The sequence below is a fragment of the Aquarana catesbeiana genome, linkage group LG04 (genome assembly GCF_042186555.1).
Source record: "Aquarana catesbeiana isolate 2022-GZ linkage group LG04, ASM4218655v1, whole genome shotgun sequence".
NCBI lineage: Eukaryota > Metazoa > Chordata > Amphibia > Anura > Ranidae > Aquarana > Aquarana catesbeiana.
Window position 1 is genome coordinate 183,809,445 of NC_133327.1, and position 18,512 is coordinate 183,827,956.

Genomic DNA, 18,512 nt, shown 5'->3' on the forward strand with positions numbered 1-18,512 from the left:
GAGGATGATATTCTGTTTTTGTCGTGATGAGAATGTACATTGTAAGTCCCTTTCCCAAGTCCCCAACGCAGGTATTTGGTGATTCTCTGGTGGTATAATCAGCAACTGATAGGTGGTCGACAGTGCATGAGGTAGGACTCCCTCCTCCGCTCACAGAGCCTCAAAGGTTGTCAAGGTCTGCACAGGACCCTCGGGAGGAGGTAACGTGCTAAGATAGTGTTTAAGTTGGAGAGTTCTCAAAAAATCCAAACGGAACTGCCCCTCTGGATTCATGAGCTCCTCAGCTGTAGGCCACCGCCCATTCGTTGCAAAGTGGGAATACTGGAAGTATCCCCTGCCACATAAAGACACTGGATCTATGTGTCCCGGAGTGAAATCTGGTGTTCCCAATATCGGGCGTAGTGGGGAATTGGGAGATATTAATTTTGCACGTGTGAAAAGGGATGCACATATTTTCGATGTTACTCCTATGAGAGGATGATTCTTAACCGTACGTGGTAGGGAGTTATGGCACCAAGGCAATCTGTTTAAGGATATCTCACTTTGGGTCAGCTCAATTTGAATCCATAATTTAGTAGGTTGATGACGTATCCAATCTATTAGTCTAGTTAAGTGGGTCGCTTGCTGATATTTACGGAGGTCTGGGACCGCCAGGCCTCCAAATGTCTTGGGAAGTGTGATCAGTCTTTTGTTGAGTCTGGGTCTTTTGTTTGCCCAAATAAAATTTGAGAAAAGGGCACTAGTTTGGTTAAAGAAGTGGGAAGGTATAGGAATCGGTAGGGCTTGGAGTAGGTAGAGGAACTTTGGTAGGATGCACATCTAAGGATGTTACATCAACCAAACCAAGAATTTAACCCCTTGCTCCAAGTTGTAAGCAAAGTCCTAACTGTAGATAGTAGTGGAGGGAAGTTCAAAGCAAATAGCTGTGACATTTTGGGGGGAATGTACGTGCCCAAGACAGTTGAAACTGTCTCTAATAGTTGTCAGAACGCATGAGGACAGACCCACTCCCATGGCTACAGATTTGTTAAAGTTATTCTTCATACTGGAGAGATTGCCATAAATTTGAAGTTCTTGTAGTAGATTGGGTACCGAAACTATTGGGTTGGTGAGGGTGAACATCATATCATCTGCATACGCAACTATTTTTTTGCTGTGTCTCTCCCAGAGTCACCCCGGATACATCCGGGTTTGCTCGCACGGTCTGCAGGAAGGGTTCCAGTGACAGGGCGAAGAGGAGTGGTGACAGTTCCTGATCATGAAGGGATCCGACAAGACTCCATTCACACGAACCCGAGCTGTGGGGTCCGCGTAAACTGAGTTGATCCAATTAATCATCCTGCTTCCTAGTCCAATGTGTCTCAGGACAGAGATCATGAAATTCCAGTCCACCCTGTCAAAGGCCTTTTCTGCGTCCGTGCTGAGGAAGACACAAGGAATTTTATTCTGATTCACTACGTGTAGTATGTTGGGAACAAAACCAACCTGATCCAAATGGATCAAGGAAGGGAGATATGTTTGGATTCTGGTGGACAATATTTTCGTAAATATCTTGAGATCAAGATTGAGTAGTGAAATAGGTCTGTAGCTCCCACAAGCGGACATGTCTTTCCCTTCTTTGGGAATTACTGTGATATGAGCTATTAGCGTGTCCCTAGGTATACGTGATCCAGAATGTAAGGAAGATAGGGGGCGCTAGATACCATATTATTCAAGTGCTCTAAATAAATAAATCTCCTGCATTACCGAAAAAATGGAAATGTAAGAAAGCTAGGGGGCGCTAGATACCATACTAATCAAGTGCTTTAAATAAATAAATCTCCTGCATTACCAAAAAAATGAAAAACATAATAATGACAAATCATCATTAGATTACACATTGAAGTGCCCACAATAGTGAAAAAAATATATAGTGATTGATTGTCCACATAAAAAAGTGATTTGAAGTGGTTGAAGTGATATCTTTCAATATTATCCCAATCTTGTTGCTGTAAACAAAAGGTTTTCCATCACCAAAGGAAAACACCTCGAAGTAGTAGATATCTGCTTACCAGATACCAATGACTCCTTTAGTTAAAAAGAGAGTCACTAGCGCTTGTGCAGGGTTGTGCCTGCTCACATGGATGGCCGGACTGTGGTTGGTATTATAGGCATGGATCGTTCCCGTCAAGCTCATTCAAGATAGGATAAGGATACATAGGAAACAAAAACAGTCTCCATAGCGTAAAACCATTTATTAAAAAAGTAAACAAATTAAAAAGCCAAATGGCCGCTTACATTGGTGGGTGCCTACCCGGCACTGGGGCTGTTTGCATGTCAGGGTGACTTCGCAGTCAGAAAAAGCCTTTCATGTCTCCTCCACGCTGGCGTGCGTTCCAGCTTACACAGGGGGGCAGCCAAAGGATCCGGATGTTGTTGGGTGATAGGACATGTGACCACGTACCGCTCCGACGTACGTTTCGTAGTGAACGTAGTGGGGAGCAGCTTACACTGATTGTTTATATATTTCCACAAATTTTCTTTATTGTTGGGAATGTTTTCTTACTAGATGTATCACCAGTATATGTAATTCATATATATTATCTGCTATCGACACCACTGGCGCGAAGGTTTTTACTATTTTATACGTGATCCAGAGCCCAGTGAGCTGAAGAATTTCTGCATATGTTCTCCTAGGGCCGGCAGCAGAGTTTTGTAATATTGGGCCGTGAGGCCATCCGGTCCCGGGGCTTTGCCTACCTTGAAGGATGCTACTGCTTTCTGTATTTCTTCTATAGCAATGTGTTCATCCAACAGCTCACTGGATTGAGGTGTTTGTAGGTTATAAAGTGAGGAGTAAAATTCCCGGAACGCATAGGCTATTTTCTGTGGATGTGAAACTTTCTGTCCAGAGGGTAACACGATACGTGGGATGTAATTCGCAAGGGTCTGTTCCCTCAGTGAATTGGCGAGAAGTTTGCCACATTTGTTCCCTGACTCGTATGTGACCCTACGGCATATTTGGAGTGAAGCTTTCGCCCTAATTTGCATTAAATCCATTATTTTAGTTAGCATTTGTATAAGTTCTGCCTCCCCAGCTGGTGTCTGGGCGTGTTTGTCTTGCTTCTGCTAGATGTAGCTCTTGGAGCAGGGAGGTAATTTTTCTCGTTTATTGCGTGCTCCGTGTTTGATTAGGACTCCGCGGATTACTGCCTTATGGGCTTCCCAAATTATTCCGGGATCACTGCCTGGGGTATTATTGGGTTTGAAATAATTATCTAGTTCTATAGAGACATCTTTTAGTACTTCTTCGTCTTGTAGAAGGCTTTCATTTAGTCGCCATGTTTTAGATCTAGTAGTAGTATTCTCCGTCAGTGCGTATGTTAACATAACCGGGGCGTGGTCAGACTATGTAATTGACCCTATTTTGGAGTCTCGGAGGGCGTGTAATTGGGCATGTGGGATTAGGAAGTAGTCAATCCTTGAGTAATTTTTGTGTGGGGTCGAGTAGAAAGTGTAATCGCGTTCAGTCGGGTGGAGGAGTCTCCACACATCTATCAGTTGTGTTCTATGTAGTGTCCTGATTTGTTGTAGCCGTATTAGTGCAATTGTGACAGAGAAAATTGAGTACTGTCCGTGATACTTTTTTTATTTGCACTAACATACAATTTTTCAGGACAAGCTTTCGGGGTATGTCCCCTTCTTCAAGGTCCAAGCAGTACTGATTCACACATTTTTAAGCAGAATGTTAAAGAAAAAAAGGAAAAAAAAAAAAAAAAAAAAAAAAAAAGAAAACAAAACACATACAAATCAATGGTAATAAAGATAGCAGCAGAGTTAGTGAGATAAGACAGAGGGAGAGCTAGGAGGGAATGCAAGGGGGGGGAATACTAATCACAGAGCGGTCGTAAAACTTTAGCATAATGTGTAAGGAAACCAATGTCTAAATTCAGGCCATTATTCTTTGTGTCAAAAAGAAGTATCATTCTTAGTTCAAACGTTTTCCTTTCCTGGATAGTTCTGAAATTCCCTTTAAGAACTAAGACATTGAGGTCTTCTATAGTGTGGTCCGATTGTGAGAAATGATGTCCCACAGGTGTGCATAAACTGTCTTCTTTATGTTCTTTGATGGTATGTCTGTGCAAATTCATCCTCACTTGCAACTTCTGTCCTGTTTCACCAACATAAGATCCTTTGCTGCACCTTTTGCATTGGATGAGGTACACAACATTACTTGAGGTACAGCTGTAAGATCCCATGATATAGAAGGTCCCATTTGTGTGTGTAACACTTTTGGATAGATTTATCTGGTTGCATAGTTTGCAGCGTTTTTTATTGCACGGTTTGCAACCATTATTTTTGACTTCATAATCAGAGTGAAGTTTCCTGCTGATTAGTTTGTGTCTGAGGTTGGGTGGTTGTCTGAAAGCCAATAATGGGGGTTGTTGGAATATTCCTTTCAGAGTTTCATCCTCTGTTATAATGGGTTGTAAATCTTTAATTATCTTTTTGATCCCTTCAAGTGCTGGGTTGTATGTGGTCACTAGAGGTACTCGGTTATTTGTTTTTTTCTCTGTGTATTGGAGGAGATTTTCTCTACGGGTTTTCAAGGCTGTGTTTATGCTGTTGTTTATGGTTTTGTCTTTGTAACCTTTCTTATGGAAGGAGTCTGCCAGTGTTCTGAGATGTTTATCTCTGTCTTCTGGGTCTGAACAAATTCGGTGGTATCTGATGGCCTGGCTGTGTATGATGGCCCGTTTGGTGTGTTGGGGGTGAAAACTGGAACTATGAAGATAGCTGCATCGGTCAGTCGGTTTTCTGTATATTGACGTGTGTAGCTTGTCATCCCTGATGTATACTGTAGTGTCCAGGAAGTTGACATGTGTGTTCGAATAGTCCATTTTTAGTTTGATAGATGGGTGAAAAGTGTTGATCAATGAAAAGAATTGGTTTAGATTTTCTTCACCTTCAGTCCATATCATGAATATATCATCAATATAGCGATAATATCTGTATGGCTTTTGTTGTATGCTGTTCAGAAATTTGTCCTCCAGGTCAGCCATAAATAAATTTGCATATTGGGGTGCCATTTTGCTTCCCATGGCAGTACCCATACACTGGAGATAGATGTCATTATTGAAAGTGAAGTAGTTGTGTGTAAGAATGAATTCAATGAGCCGTGTCACATCCTCAGCAGTGTATTTGTGGTCTGGTGAGGATGATAAGAATCTGTGACATGCCGCCAACCCATCCTTGTGAGGGATGTTACTGTACAGAGATTCTACATCCATAGTGACTAGAAGAGTATTAGGTGGTAATTGTTGTATATTGTTAAGCTTGTTCAGAAAATCAGTGGTGTCTTGCAGGAAACTTGCAGTGTTCATGACTAAAGGTTTTAACATGTTTTCTACAAGGCCTGAGATATGTTCAGTAAGTGTATTCATACCTGTTATAATGGGTCTGCCTGGATTTCCTGGCTTGTGGATCTTGGGCAGCATGTAGAAGTCTCCCATTTCTGGATTATCCGGAATTGCATTGATGAGTTCTGAATGTAGGTGGCTTGGCATTGTCGCAATGAGACCTTTTAATTGCTTAGTAAAATCCTGGGTCGGATCATAATCCAGTTTTTTGTAGTAAGTAGTATTTGCCAGCTGCCTCTGGCCCTCTTGTATATATTTGTCTGTATCCATCACAACGACTGCTCCCCCTTTTATCTGCTGGTTTGATGGTTATGGCCTGATTATTGCGCAGATCATGTACAGCTCTTCGCTCCAGTGGCGAAAGGTTGTATAATGTTTTCTTTTGCTGGGTGGATATCAGGGATGTAACTCGCAGCCTGAAGCTGTCAATATAGGTATCCAGTTTGGGGTTGCGTCCTTGTGGAGGTGTGAAGTTGCTGTTCTTTTTCCTTTTGTAACCATCTATTGTCCTAGGATTCCTTTCCTTACTGTCAAAATATTCTTTGAGCCTTAGTCTCCTAAAGAATTCCTCCATATCTGACCATACCTGTAATTTATCCAATTTGGTGGTTGGGCAGAATGTGAGGCCTTTGGAGAGGACTGTTGTTTCTGGTGTAGTAAGTTGATGATTTGATGTTCAGACCCAGAAGACAGAGATAAACATCTCAGAACACTGGCAGACTCCTTCCATAAGAAAGGTTACAAAGACAAAACCATAAACAACAGCATAAACACAGCCTTGAAAACCCGTAGAGAAAATCTCCTCCAATACATAGAGAAAAAAACAAATAACCGAGTACCTCTAGTGACCACATACAACCCAGCACTTGAAGGGATCAAAAAGATAATTAAAGATTTACAACCCATTATAACAGAGGATGAAACTCTGAAAGGAATATTCCAACAACCCCCATTATTGGCTTTCAGACAACCACCCAACCTCAGACACAAACTAATCAGCAGGAAACTTCACTCTGATTATGAAGTCAAAAATAATGGTTGCAAACCGTGCAATAAAAAACGCTGCAAACTATGCAACCAGATAAATCTATCCAAAAGTGTTACACACACAAATGGGACCTTCTATATCATGGGATCTTACAGCTGTACCTCAAGTAATGTTGTGTACCTCATCCAATGCAAAAGGTGCAGCAAAGGATCTTATGTTGGTGAAACAGGACAGAAGTTGCAAGTGAGGATGAATTTGCACAGACATACCATCAAAGAACATAAAGAAGACAGTTTATGCACACCTGTGGGACATCATTTCTCACAATCGGACCACACTATAGAAGACCTCAATGTCTTAGTTCTTAAAGGGAATTTCAGAACTATCCAGGAAAGGAAAACGTTTGAACTAAGAATGATACTTCTTTTTGACACAAAGAATAATGGCCTGAATTTAGACATTGGTTTCCTTACACATTATGCTAAAGTTTTACGACCGCTCTGTGATTAGTATTCCCCCCCCTTGCATTCCCTCCTAGCTCTCCCTCTGTCTTATCTCACTAACTCTGCTGCTATCTTTATTACCATTGATTTGTATGTGTTTTGTTTTCTTTTTTTTTTTTTTTTTTTTTCCTTTTTTTCTTTAACATTCTGCTTAAAAATGTGTGAATCAGTACTGCTTGGACCTTGAAGAAGGGGACATACCCCGAAAGCTTGTCCTGAAAAATTGTATGTTAGTGCAAATAAAAAAAGTATCACGGACAGTACTCAATTTTCTATGTAGTGTCCTGGAAATTCGTTTCCTAGAACTAGGCGTTACCGATGATTTCCCCGAGGAAGTATCCTCAGCGGGGATTAGTGGGACATTAAAATCGCCACCCACTATGAGGTGGCCACACGTGAATTCTAGGAGGGTCTCCATGATTTTGTGGATAAAGTGGTCTTGGTGACAGTTGGGTACATAAATGTTAGCGAGGGTCACTTGAACTCCCCCGATCTCCCCTTTAAGAAACAAATATCTCCCCTCTGGGTCTGCTCTTATATCTTTATATTTACAGGGGACTTTTTGTGAAATGAGTATAGACACTCCGCGGGTCTTGGATGAGCCATTAGTGGAATGGTACGCCAATGGAAAGAGTTTATTTTTTAAAATGGGAAGGTTACTGCTTTTAAAGTGAGTCTCCTGTAGTAGTACTAGGTCTGCTCTGTGATGTTTTAGATCATGTAATAGCATCTTTCTCTTTTCCGGTATGTTCAAGCCTTTTACGTTTAAAGAGAAAATGTTTACCGCCTCCATGTTGCCCAGTATAGAAAGAGGGGTTGAGTTCAGAAGGAAAGGAGCTGACGAGAAGGGATAAGGGAGTGAGAGAAGGGATTAGAAGAATATAAAATAAAATCTGAGGCTGAAAACTGGCGTATCCGACCAAAAAACAGAGTTTGAAGAGGTTAAAGGTCAAGAAAAGAAATAGAAAATTTTGAAAATGCGGAAACGCACTTATAGACTCTATAGAGAGTGTTCTATGTCAGTAGAACAATAGTGCTAGGACGCTCACCAGTACTAACTGGTAATCGAGTGCTGGCCTAGTTGGGGTTGCGGAAAGGAATAGCCAGAAGAACACTCACGCGCTCCCCCCCCCCCCCCCCGCCGTGTGACTGTATGTGTTATATTCTGATTGAAGACGGCTGCAATATCTAATTGCGGATGGATGGCATGTTCATAACTTTTAATAACGTCTACATAAGCAAAAAATATTACTTTAAGCAACATATATAAAACAGATAATGATCTTACCCGAGCATAGGGGAGGATCCCTTTATGCCTACTTATGGAGACATGGGAGCAGCTTATAAACTTTTCTTTTCTGTTAAACGAAAGGGAACAAAGCAACTTAAAACTGCTTCCCCCATCCCCGATATGTGTTACCCAAGTTCACTTCTCCGGGGGGAGATGATTCCTGGTGGTATATCATCCTAACACTCTCCCTCTCCCCCAGGCAGTCCAATTCCCTTCAGATCAGAGAGACCGTCCCATAGGGATGGAGATCACAGTCTCGCTTTTGTCTTGTGATCCAAGAGCTTAACCATATCCCCCATCCCGCTGCCCCTCCCTCCATCTCAATAAACCCTGCATGTATGCTCAGCTTTTCAACCGCATTGTGTAGTATCTGTTGCAACATACAATACCCTGGTAGAGTTCGTCTGGTCTGCGGCAGTTTTTGCAGTCTTATAATGTATTCTAAACCTCCCGTTGGTAGATGCCTCAAGAAGTCTACATAGAGCGGGTTTAAGTATAAACGTGGCGGGGGGCCCAAGGCAGAGGAGAAGAGCTTTGGAGCTCTTTCTATTATGTCCTAGGTAGTTTCCAAAGATCTAACATGATCTCTCCACGCTGACTCTTTATAGGGTACTGGGGAATGAAATCCATCTATATTCAGAGTTCCTGTCTCTATCACCCGATCGGCAATGTAAGTGTGTGTTGGGGATAAAGAGTCTCCTGCGTCCGGGCGTTACACTTTTAACTGCCTGGGAGTCAGTGGGAATAGGAATACCAATCGTTCGTACATAAAGGGGATCAGTCCGTAGGCCAATAAATCTAGGTATGATAAAGACTTGCTATGCTCGGGCTGTAATATGGTCTTGTATTAAATAGCTATAAATCAAGACTCACGTGTACCCTCGTTAGAAGGCGCCCTGGATCCTCTTCTGGAGCGTTGCTGGCGAGGTGGTTGGTGACGTTGAGTGGAGAGACCTGGTCTTCCTGTGGGACGAGGAACTAGGGTCAGCCAATTTGGAACCTTGATCGGTTCAGATCCCAAAAAGGTAAAAAGGGCCGGTAAGTCCGATTGGGTACGTAGAGTGAAAGAGGCCGTGGTGTTTTCCGGAAAGTAACCGCCAGAGGGTATCCCCAATGATACGTGCAGCCTTGTCTTCTGGCCAATTCCAAGACAGGTTTCAGCATCGCTCTCCTTTGAAGTGTGGCTCTGGAAAGGTCCGGAAGGATTTTAATCTCGGCGCCATCGAACAGCACCTCTCCCTGCTCCCAGGCCTTGCAGGGGATGAGGTCCTTCTGGGTATAGCGGTGTACCCTACATAGAACGTCTCTGGGTCTGTCTGGATCTGTAGGTCTAGGACTAAGTGTCCTGTGGACGCGGTCCAGTTCGATGGAGGATTGCGGTGTACCCAAGACCCCCTGGAAAATGGCTGTTACAGTTGCCTCCAAATCCTCCGCTCCAGTGGCCTCTGGAATACCCCGCAGCCGCAAGTTGTTACGGCGGCTGCGGTCCTCCAAATGGAGCTGTAAGTTCACTGTCGTGGCTGCCTGAGTCTCCCGTGAATGCTCCAGGGCTGAAATCCGCTGTGAAAGTGCAGAGACCAAACTTTCACCTGCTTCCACTCTGTCAGAGATCGTCTGTAGTTCCACCCTTATCTCTTGTATATCTCTGGCACAAGCTTCCTCTACCCGTTGAATAAGGGTCTCAATGTCCGACTTGGACGGGAGGGCCTCAAAGTCCGCCTTAGTAGGTAGAGCCTGAAGAATGGCGCGTAGATCGTCGGGCATGTCTCCCATCTGCCTCGAGTGGCCCGCCATGTCGGGACGCGAGTCTCTAGCGGAATCTAAGTAGTCGACTGAGAACGCAGGAGAGGATGCAGGCACAGAAGGTGAGGCAGCTTCAGCTGAGATGTGTACACGTGGCGCTGAAACAATGGCGCCCGGCGAGCTCCTCTGAGTCCCGAAAGTAGCTCCTGATACTGCTCCGTGGGGCGGAATTCCGGTTGTTGCTCACCGATGCTCTTGTTCTGTATTTCCCGGAGGTTGGCATGCCGCAGAAATGAATGAATTAGCCGTTTGTATGGGTAGGACAGGGGGAAGCCAGGAGCTCCTCTAAAACGCTTCTTCACACGGCCATTGCTAAGCCACGCCCCCAATCCTGGTTCTTTTAGCCCTGATTGTATGCTGTATTCTACCTTTCGTAAAGAAGTTAATGATGAGCAAGGCTGTAGACAACAGCACACCTACATATCTCCATCAAGAAGAGGAGGACCCCCTTATGATGGAAGAGGACAAACCCTTCACCCCTCCACAGTCACTCCCTGTCCATAATCTCACAATCCTATAGGGTTATAGGGATAGATAGCACCTGACTGCCCTTTTCCAGCTGTATAGAGGGGGGTAGTGAACTAGTTGCTGCCTGTCTCTATATACAGCCTAAAAGAGTTGCTAAGGAGAATGGGCCAGGGGAGTAGTACCTTTAGCATGAGGGACAGAAAAGACAGAAGAAAATAGCCATTTTAGGGGGGACTGTGAAGGAATGTAATGAACATAATGATAATCATAAAAATGCCTATTTTCTTATGTGTATACATGTTTCTATGCAACTCTTTGCTTATTATATAGTAAACAGCTCAGCTCTGCTTTGGAACCAAAAGATGGCGTCTACCCCCTACAGCCCCCGCATTGGAGGTATGAGGAAGTGAGGAGAACAGCCAGCAACAACCAAGCCTCGGCATCACATTTCTGCATTCCTCTTGTATTTCAGCCAATAAGATGTACCCTTTAGACTGACCACATTTACATAGTAGTGACGTATAATCTACTGTTCTTTGTGTATAAAACATTGAGCACCGCCCTGCAATAAACAGAGATGTGGAAATAATTGAACTGAGCAGACCTGTCAGAGTGGTTGCTTCCGGCATGCATGCACATCTACGTTTCCCATCTTGGAAGGTTAAGCCTCAAAGTAAGAGGCCCTTTCATAGTTTTTGGGGCAAAGCTAACTTCAAACCAGGGGGTCAGCGGGCAAAGAAAAATTGGTCATTTAGCAAAGACAAAGCTAAGGAGTCTCTCTTTGCTCTTTCAACCCAGGCAAAAAGCTCTCAGTGACGCCAGGTCAGGGGTAGGATGAAGGCTGACCTTTTTCAGCAAGGAATGTGCAAAAGTAACAGAAAATCCTTTTGTTCTAAAGGTCATAAAAGAGGGTTTCAGGTTGGAATTCAATCTCCCTCCTCTCCAGAGGTTTTTTTCTCACTCATCTGCCGAGGGACCAAGAGAAACGGCAGGGCATGTTAGGTCCGATTTATCTTTGGAAATCAGAACGGGTTATTTCCCCTGTTCCGGAGGATCAAAAATTCCAAGGATTTTATTCCCATGTTTTCCTGGTAAGGAAGGCATCAGGAGGATTTCGGATGGTCATAAATCTGAGCCTCCTAAACAGTTTCTTGGTTTACAGGCGTTTCCGGAGAGAAAGCATTTACTCACTCAGGAATCTGTTATTGGCAGAGGTATTCATGGTGACCCTGGATCTTCAGGATGCTTACCTCCATGTTCCAATATCCAAGATCAGAGGTTTTTAAGGTTTGAGATCCTCTCGGAAAATGGCTTAAGTCATTGGCAGTTCAGAGCCCTTCCTTTTGGTCTCTCGGCAGCTCTGAGAATCTTTACAAAGGTCATGGCCGAGGTCATGGCCTTTTTTCGTTTGCAAAAAATTTCAATCGTCCCTTATTTGGATGACTTTTTGATCTTTGCCCGGGACAAAGACGGCCTGGATCAGGATCTGCAAGTAGTTCTGCAGACCTTCCAAAGATTGGGTTGGAAAGTCCTATCTGCATAAATCTGCTCTGGTGCCCTCCCAGAGCTGTCTTTTTTTGGGCTACCTGATAGACTCAGTCGCCCAAAGAATTTTCTTACCGGAAGAGAAGATCTCCAAGATCCTCCTTTCCATGCAGAAATTTAGGTGCAATCCCCAGACATCCCTGCATCAGATAATGCAGCTGTTGGGCTTGATGACTGCAGCAATTCCAGGAGTGCCCTGGGCCCAATTGCATTCCAGACCCCTACAGGCATTTCTTCTGCATTGTTGGGATCACAGATAGGCCTCTCTGGACCAGGTTGTGCGGCTTGCAGGAGACAATTCTCTTAATCTGCCCTGGTGGGTCAGACTGGAGCATCTGCAGGTAGGGAAGGCTTGGGCCCAGCGTTTCCCGGTAAAGATTACCACAGACGCCAGCTTGTGGGGTTGGGGGGCGCACTCAGAGGATTGGCAGGCTCAGGGTGCCTGGCAGCCAAAAGAGGCAGCCCAATCCTCAAACTACAGGGAACTGTTAGCAGTAGGAAAAGCTATGATCACTTTGAAAACGAGGGTTCATGCAAAGGACCTATTGATTTTTTAGCTCAACAAGCAGGGGGGTACTCGCTCAGAGAGCCTGCTAGTGTTGAGTCAGGAGATCCTTTCCTGGGCAGAGGACAATGTTTCCTCAATCAGGGCAATCCACATCAGTGGGTCAGCAAATATACTGGCAGATTATCTGAGCAGAGTAACTATCACTTCCACCAGTTGGGAGCTGAACTAGGAAATCTCCTGGGAGTTAGTTGTCAAGTGGAGAATGCCCAAAGTGGATCTGTTTGCTTCCACCCACAACAGCAAGCTTCCAGCTTATTTTTCCCTGGACAGAGAAGCAAAGCCCCTAGGGACAGATGCGCTCTCTTTCCAGTGGAATTTTCCCCTGGCCTACGCCTTTCCTCCATTTCCGCTATTGCCTCTGGTGGTCCGAAAGATTGTATCTTTCACAAGCAGAAGTGATTCTGATTGCTCCATGGTGGCCCAGGAGGAGTTGGTTCTCCGCACTGAGAGCACTCTCAGTAGAGTCCCCCTGGCCCCTGCCAGAGAGAAGAGACCTTCTACACCAGCGACCAATGCTACATCCAAACCCTTGAATTTTCCATCTGACGGCTTGGAGGCTGAGCGGCGCATCCTACAATTGAAACAATGTTCAGTTAGGGTTATTGAGACTATTCTAGACAGCCAAAAATTAGTCAAGATTTATGGCAAAGTTTGGAGGACCTTTGTAACCTGGCTAAAAAGGGCTGGGGTAGACTCGTTTGCCATTCCCTATGTTCTGGATTTTTTACAGAGGGGAGTGGAAAAAGGGCTTGCTGTCAGCACTCTTAGGGTTCAAGTTGCTGCCCTATCTCTGTTCATGGAGAAAAGACTGGCGGAGGAGCCTTTAAGAGATTCCTCCTAGCCAGGGCTAGACATACACCCAGAGTAGTCAAGCAGGTTCCCCCCTGGGATTTGTCATTGGTATTGAACGCCCTTGCCAGACCTCCTTTTGAGCCACCTCGTGACTCCTATTTAAAATTAGTCACCCTAAAGATGGTTTTCTTTTTGGCAATAACTTCTGGGAGAAGGGTCTCCGATTTAGGTTCTTTCTCGTGTAAAGATCCTTTGAGGATTTTAGATGACAGAGTAGTGATCATGTCTGACTCTTTGTACTTGCCCAAAGTTTCGTCTGACTTCCACAGGTACCAGGAAGTGGTTCTTCCTAGCTTTTATTCCTCCCCCAGGAATCTGGAGGAAGAAAGGTTTGGTTTTTTAGATGTAAGATGTCTTCTACACTACTTAAAAGTTACTAGTAAATTTAGGAAAGATTCACAATTACTGATTATTTTTAGTGGTCCCAATAAGGGTTCCAAAGCTTCCAGAAGTTCCATTTCCAGATAGAAGCTATATGTGAGGCATACAAATCTTCAAGACAATCCCCTCCTTCCAGAGTTAGGGCTCACTCTACTAGGTTGCTAGCTGCATCTTGGGCAGAAAGAGCGGGTGCATCATAGGAAGATATTTCCAAAGCTGCTGCCTGGGCCTCCTCTCATGCATTCGTCAGGCATTATAGAGTCCAGATGCTCTCCAGCCAGGATCTCTCCTTTGAAAGGAAAGTACTTCAGGCTGTTGTCCCTCCCTAAGGTATAGATCTTGCTTATCCTCTCAAGTAGCTGTCCTGGAAGATGAGGGGGGAAAACCCCCGTTAGACTTACCGGTAACAGTATTTCCACAAATCTTCCAGGACAGTGTCTAAATTCCACCCTATTCTTTTTTCACTGATCCCCTTTTTTAACCTGGTTGTGGTGTATTAATGAGTCTCTGTTATTCCTCTTCCGAGTTCACTTTTGGTGGACGTTTACTTGATCTTCATACAACTGAGGGTCACGGAAAAGGGAGGGGCCTTTTAAATTGTGTCTGATTTGTGTTTCCTGTAGAAGGCAGAGCCAATCATCTCTCAAGTAGCTGTCCTGGAAGATTTGTGGAAATACTGTTACCGGTAAGTCTAACGTGGGGTTTTTTATCTATCAAAAAGTGTTTTCCAGTGCTAAACCTTTCATCTGATTTCTAAATTACTGCATTTGTAAATTCCAAAAGCCAATATGAAGGAATAGTAGTGGTAAAAAAAGCACTTGTGGGTGTAACCAATCTTGTTTTTTTGTACAATTCTCCTTAAAGGGAGTGTGGCAAGGGGTGTGTTTTATGCCTGCATACTTTTGCTAATAGGTGTCCCTCATTCCCATCTCAAAAAGTTGGGAGGTATGTGCATGGCTGTCGTCCCAGAAGGAAGCCTCTTCTAAAGATGATGCACAAGAAAGCCCGCAAACAGTTTGCTGAAGACAAGCAGACTAAGGACATGGATTACTGGAACCATGTCCTGTGGTTTGATGAGACCAAGATAAACTTATTTTGGTTCAAATGAAGTCAAGCGTGTGTGGTGGCAACCAACTGAGGAGTACAAAGACAAGTGTGTCTTGCCTACACTCAAGCATAGTGGTGGGAGTGTCATAGTCTGGGGCTGCATGAGTGCTCCCGGCACTGGGGAGCTACAGTGCATTGAGGGAACCATGAATGCCAACATGTACTGTGATATACTGAAGCAGAGCATGATCCCCTCCCTTCAGAGACTGGGCCTCAGGGCAGTATTCCAACATGATAACGACCCCAAACATACCTCCAAGACGACCACTGTCTTGCTAAAGAAACTGAGGTTAAAGGTGATGGACTGACCAAGCATGCCTCCAGACCTAAACCCTTGGGCATCTGTGGGGGCATCCTCAAATGGAAGGTGGAGGAGCGCAAGGTCTCTAACATCCACCAGCTCCGTGATGTTGTCATGGAGGAGTGGAAGAGGACTCTAGTGGCAACCTGTGAAGCTCTGGTGACCTCCATGCCCAAGAGGGCTAAGGCAGTGCTGGAAAATAATGGTGGCCACACAAAATATTGACACTTTGGGCACAATTTGGACATTTTCACTTAGTGGTGTACTCACCTTTGTTGCCAGCGGTTTAGACATTAATGGCTGTGCAGTGAGTTATTTTGAGGGGACAGCAAATTTACACTGTTATACAAGCTGTACACTCACTACTTTACATTGTAGCAAAATGTCATTTCTTCAGTGTTGTCACATGAAAAGATATAATAAAATATTTACAAAAATGTGAGAGGTGTACTCACTTTTATGAGATAATGTATGTGTATATATATATATATATAATAGTTTGCCATAAGCAAGGGTTAAAAAGTGGCAACAGCTCCTTCGTATCTTATGTGTTGTATACAGCATAAGAAGTTATTTAGGACCTGAACACTCATATCTACATTTCTATTGCATGGTGCAGGTTGGTAACTAAAAAGGGAAGGGATGCTGAATTTGTTTTACAACTGGCTATAAGTTTATACTTACTGTGCTGTATTAACCCCTTTGTATTACAAACATATAAATCCATGCACCTCATCATTCTATAACATTAGGTGCTGTTTCCTCCTCCAGTCTGTCTCTAAGGTCTCTCATAAACAAGACTTCCGGGTTCACAGTCCAGTGTCATGTGATCTGTCCTCCTCCAATGCTGCAGCATTGAATCAACAGAAAGAAAACACAACACCACGCCTCTGCACTATTTATATTGACGTTTCCATAAAACTTTATTTAAAACAGGAAGTGGGAAGACTGAAAGATCACAGACACATGGGGACAGGATGAAACACTAGTATAGTGCATTTCTGGATGTTAAAGAATGAGGCAAGCTGGGTAGCTTACGTGTGAAGGTAGTGTGATGTGTTTATTGTGGAAAGTTGTTTTTCTTTTACAAAGAATGCAATAGAGTTTTATAGAGTTTGGAATTTGGCAGTGGGGTGAGTGAAAAGTTTTGACTTTACGGAGCTAGGTAAATAATAAGAGATCCAAATAGAAAATGTTCTAACAGAAAAGAAAATGTATGTACAAGGCTTCTCTACTCTCTGTAAAGTTCATAGACTCGGCAGCTATATAGGCTGTGACAGCCACATGTTTCCTAGTTTACAAAGCATTGTGTGTGACTTTTACCAAGCATTTATTGGTGGTGGATCAATCTATTAGTATTTAAATCGCATGCTCCAGGACGATTCATCTAGTAATGCTTCATTCGCACTGGTGCGCTTTTTCTGAGCGACAAAAATGCATGAAAACGTTTCCTTTTTAAAACATATGTAACTGTTCACATTACCGCACTGCAGGTGTGCAGAGTTTTGAAAAGTTCTGCATGCTGCATCCCTTTTTTTTTTCTTTAAACTTCTCTTTATTAAAGTGGTTCTAAAGACAGAAGATTTCTTATCTTAATGCAGTCTATGCATTAAAATGATTGTAAAGTCTAATTTCTTTTCCCTATAAAAATATCAAACATCTTCTACTTGCCTGCTCTCTTGTAGTGGATTTGCACAGAGCAGCCCAGATCTTCCTCTTCTCGGGTCCCTCTTCTGTGATCTTGGCCCCTCCCTCCTGTTCAGTGTCCCCACAGCAAGTCATCTAGCTATGGTGGCACCCAAGCCAAGTCACAGCTCCCTGTGTCCATTCAGACACGGAGCCCGGCCCTGCCCCCCTCTCTCCTGATTGGCTCCCACTGCTGTTAATCAAAGTCAGTTAGTCAATTAGGAGGGAGAATTTCAGATGGCTGAGCCACTCGTGGACATGGCTGGATAGAGGGATCTCAGGTAAGTGTTAGGGGGAATGCATTTAGATTAAAAAAAAAAAAAAAAAAAAACCTTCTGATTTACAATCACTTTAAAAGAGTTGTAAACCCTCAAGGTTTTTCACCTTAAAGTGGAATTCCACCCAAAAAAAAAAAAAATTACTGTGCATGAAATAATATATAAAAAAAAAAAAAAACATTTGGACATTTTTTTTTTTACTCACCTCTTAATGCCTTGGCTCTATGTGGTCCCTTGAAATCTTCCTCCTTCCTCTCCTAGGCTCCTTACGTCACTTCCCTCGGTGCCTCCGCTCGCTACTCCCAGGGGTCAGTGGGCAGCGCCGAGGGCTTCGTTGCCATCACAACGGGGCGGGCACTTTCGATACCACCTCCCGTTGTGATGACAACCTAGTAGTTGACAGCGCTGCGAGAATGCCTCAATGCGCATGCGCGAGATTGGAGAGAGAACGGGCGGTGCATGCTGGTCGCTCAGCAGCACCGTATCCTGGAACAGGATGCTTGTGGGCTTCACATGCCCACAAGCAAAATGAAAATGGCCACCACTGCATTATAAAAGTTCTTTTAACAGATGAAACCAGACATCGGGGGACAAATTATACAGAAGACGTGAGTGTTACAATGCCATTGTAAATGCTTGTGAAAGGTTTACAAAAAAAAAAAAAAAAAAAAAAAAAAAAAAGGTATTGATTGTAGTTGGAACTCCGCTTTAATGCATTCTACGCATTAAGGTGAAAAACCTTCTGCGCGGCAGCTGCCCCCTTTTTCTTACCTGAACCCGATCATTTCAGGGACAAGCACGAGCCCAGTAGCTCCAGCTGCTGTTTAGGGTCCTCATTGGATAGATTGATAGCAGCGGGAGCCATTGGCTCCCGCTGTTGTCAATCCAATTCCAGTGATATGGGGGCGGGGCCAAGTCCTGCTGTCTGTGTCAATGGACACAGCAGCAGGACTCAGGAGCACGCCCGCACGGGCTCCCCCATGGAAAGCGTCTCTCCGTAGGGGCACACAATGAAGAGAAGGAGCCAGGAGCACTGCTGGGTCATCCCAGAAAAGTAGGGCCGCTCTGTGGAAAGCCCTTGCACAGAGCAGGTAAGTATGACATGTATGTTTTTTTACAAAAAAAAAACTAACCTTTACAATCACTTTAAGATAAAAACGTTGTGCAGCAGCCCCCCTAGGGTGGATTTGATTTAAATCAAGTCGATTTAAATTACAAGTAAAAAGGCTTGATTTAAATCATGATTTTTAAAGAGCAAATGTCATCTCTGTCCCACAGCGGCTCCTCCTCTGACCCGCTGTTGACTCACCGACAGTCTCATTTACTTTAATGGGATGGCTGG

The 18,512-nt window shown here is 43.9% G+C and overlaps 1 protein-coding gene across 3 annotated transcripts in view; it reads left to right on the top strand.

Moving 5' to 3' along the window:
* The first annotated feature begins 16,128 nt into the window (after window positions 1-16,128).
* RHBDD1 (rhomboid domain containing 1) overlaps window positions 16,129-18,512 on the top strand; it is a 160,641-nt gene continuing 158,257 nt past the window's right edge. For 2 of the 3 annotated variants that reach the window (XM_073625975.1, XM_073625977.1), the window contains exon 1: window positions 16,129-16,252. The gene's annotated coding sequence lies outside the window, so the exon portion shown is untranslated. The remainder of the gene's footprint in view (window positions 16,253-18,512) is intronic. The other variant, XM_073625976.1, reaches the window with a different exon arrangement.